The sequence below is a fragment of the Stegodyphus dumicola genome, chromosome 12 (assembly GCF_044657685.1).
Source record: "Stegodyphus dumicola isolate Sdum_Otavi_A_Nest chromosome 12, ASM4465768v1".
NCBI classification, from domain to species: Eukaryota; Metazoa; Arthropoda; class Arachnida; order Araneae; family Eresidae; genus Stegodyphus; species Stegodyphus dumicola.
Window position 1 is genome coordinate 118440699 of NC_140779.1, and position 2441 is coordinate 118443139.

The following is a 2441-nucleotide window of genomic DNA, read 5'->3' on the forward strand; positions in this document are numbered from 1 at the left end:
GGGTGTCGACTTCCACGTGAGTTTTGTCACGTGATTGTCACGTCGTACAGGAACATCAGACTTGCCGAGACCGGGATGAGGGGGAGAACAGAGGGGGTGACATCTGGTTTCCATCTGCCTCTTCCCATTTCTCTGGACTTTTTTTTTTTAGTTTTTCATTTATTTTTTAATATATTTTTTAGCCTTTTTCGAAATTGGCAACCGGAGAGAGTCAACATGTTTTAGAGAAAACTAAGGAATTTTCCCATTTCATATTGGAAACTGAATGTTCCAAAACTTTTCTTCTACGGCAAAGTTTTCGACCTCCTTGGCCATCTCCCTTCAAAAATTTTTGAGCAGTATTTCTGTGGAAACAATGTAATTGTTCTTTCGCTTTTCTACGGAAAGTTTTTGCTTTCACGGGAGACTTTTACGGATACTCTACTTTAACTGCCGAGATAAGAAGAGTGCCGCTTGAGTTATCTCGAAGGGAAAAACAATTATTATAAGTTCCGAAATAACCTAAGCGAAAACGATACAAGCCATGTTTAAGATTTGAGTTATTTGGTTTCTCTTTTATTATTCTTAGTGTTTTTCTAATAATTATGTAGTCTTTGAAAATTTACCATAAATAATTTGGTTGATGTCTTCATATTTAAAAAAAAAAATCTGGCTTTACAGAGCAAAAGGAATTTCCTTTATCTCAATGACTTTCAAAGAATGAAACTTCATCAAGACTATAACAGAAATCAGTACACCTGGAAATTTTACGAAAAGCCCTTTTATCATTAAAATCCCGATGCACAGTATTACAGTGTTCAAAAAAAGGGAAATCACATCGAAGATTTAAAAAATACTCTCTTAATATTTCAAAGAAAGATCCACCAGCGGCCGAGCGGCAAAAGCCGCTGAACACTGGTAGTTGGGTCTGGGGTTCGAGTTCGGCTGAACGGACTTGCTGCATCGGCATTTTCCCTATGTGTAGTGTGGATAGGAGCCAGTTTCCGTTAAAATGTCTTCCACCGGGCATCCCTGTCTTTCAGTACATTACCTAACCGCGGAGCACGTAATAAATTAATAAAAAAATAAAATCTGAAATGTTTTAGGTTTAAAAATTACGTCCAAAGGGGCAACTTTTTTTTTAACGTTTTGTGTGTGTTTTTTTTTATATATTAAATATCATGTTCAACGTACTCAAACCATAAAATTCAGCTCAAAAGCAATATCTCAAATTAATTTTAAAATGAGCATATCTTTAGAATTTCCGATGCACAGTCTCGCCAGCTGGAAAAAATATTTTTATCCCCCGTACAGTGTTGTGATTGCTCGCTTTGAAATCGTTTAGTTTGTTAATAAAAAAATTCGTGAAAGTTTTACAAAATATGAAATAGATAATAAAACCAAATTCAAAATTTGGTCTTCCAGATGCTCATATTCGGGTGGAAACGTACGTTATTCAAAATAAGATTGCTTTAGGTACCGTTGTTTTATCACAATGCGAGAAACGTATATAAATTCATGCAGATTCTTCCTTATTTAATTTCTTTAAATATAATACAGGACGATAATATTTGGCGGCAACAATTTCAAAAGTGAAACAACGCTTATCGTGAATCGACGCAAAATGCCAAAACGAAACTAATTGGGCAAATTGCCCCTTTGGACTTAAAAGTTGGGAAAATTGCCCCTTTGGACTAAAAAATATTTTAAATATTAGTTAAATGGCGCCGAAATCCATCTAAAAGTATGTAAACACCCCTAGTAATGAAATGCAGGTGCAGTGGGCATTTATTTAAATTAGCGTGAATGATGTTGATTTCGACATGTGCTAGTTCACTATATTGACTAGCGAAATTCACAAAAGTCAGTGTGCTGCTTATTCATGTGCCCAATTTCAAAGGGAAAGTTGAGAGTAACGTAACTGGTTACGAAAAATGAATCTACTAAGCTACACTCATTTAAATTTAAAAAATGATAAATGCATATATAAAAATTATCCTAACACAAATCTAACTGAATTTCCATAAAAAATAATCAAGAATTTTTTTAAAAAAAGGAATGCTACGTTATTGTTTCTCAATACCTTTCATGTTACGGTGGCAAAATCAATGCGCCCGAACAGGGACTCGAACCCTGGACCGTTAGGTTAAAAGCCTAACGCTCTACCGACTGAGCTATCCGGGCCTGAGCTTTTCTCTCTGAATTCTCTTGATACGTCTACTATTTGGCAATTAGTAAACATGAGTTGTATCGGATCACAGCTGGCAGTTTCTGCGATTCTTCCGTTGTAACCATCTAGTTCGATAAGGAAGCTTGCTGCAGAATAGCAAAATTTGTTTGTTTTTTGTCCCTTTTCTTCTCACGTATATCTTATCTATCTTCCATTTTTATCTATATTCAAAAGCACTGAACGGAAAAGGCATTTTAATAGTAATAATAATACAAATAATTATTCTGTTAAA

General features: G+C 34.9%; 1 non-coding gene across 1 annotated transcript; it reads right to left on the minus strand.

Annotated features, from left to right (window-relative positions):
- Window positions 1-2090: 2090 nt before the first annotated feature.
- Window positions 2091-2163, minus strand: TRNAK-UUU (transfer RNA lysine (anticodon UUU)). The gene has a single exon. It is a non-coding gene; the product is annotated as a tRNA-Lys (tRNA).
- Between the last annotated feature and the right edge of the window lie 278 nt (window positions 2164-2441).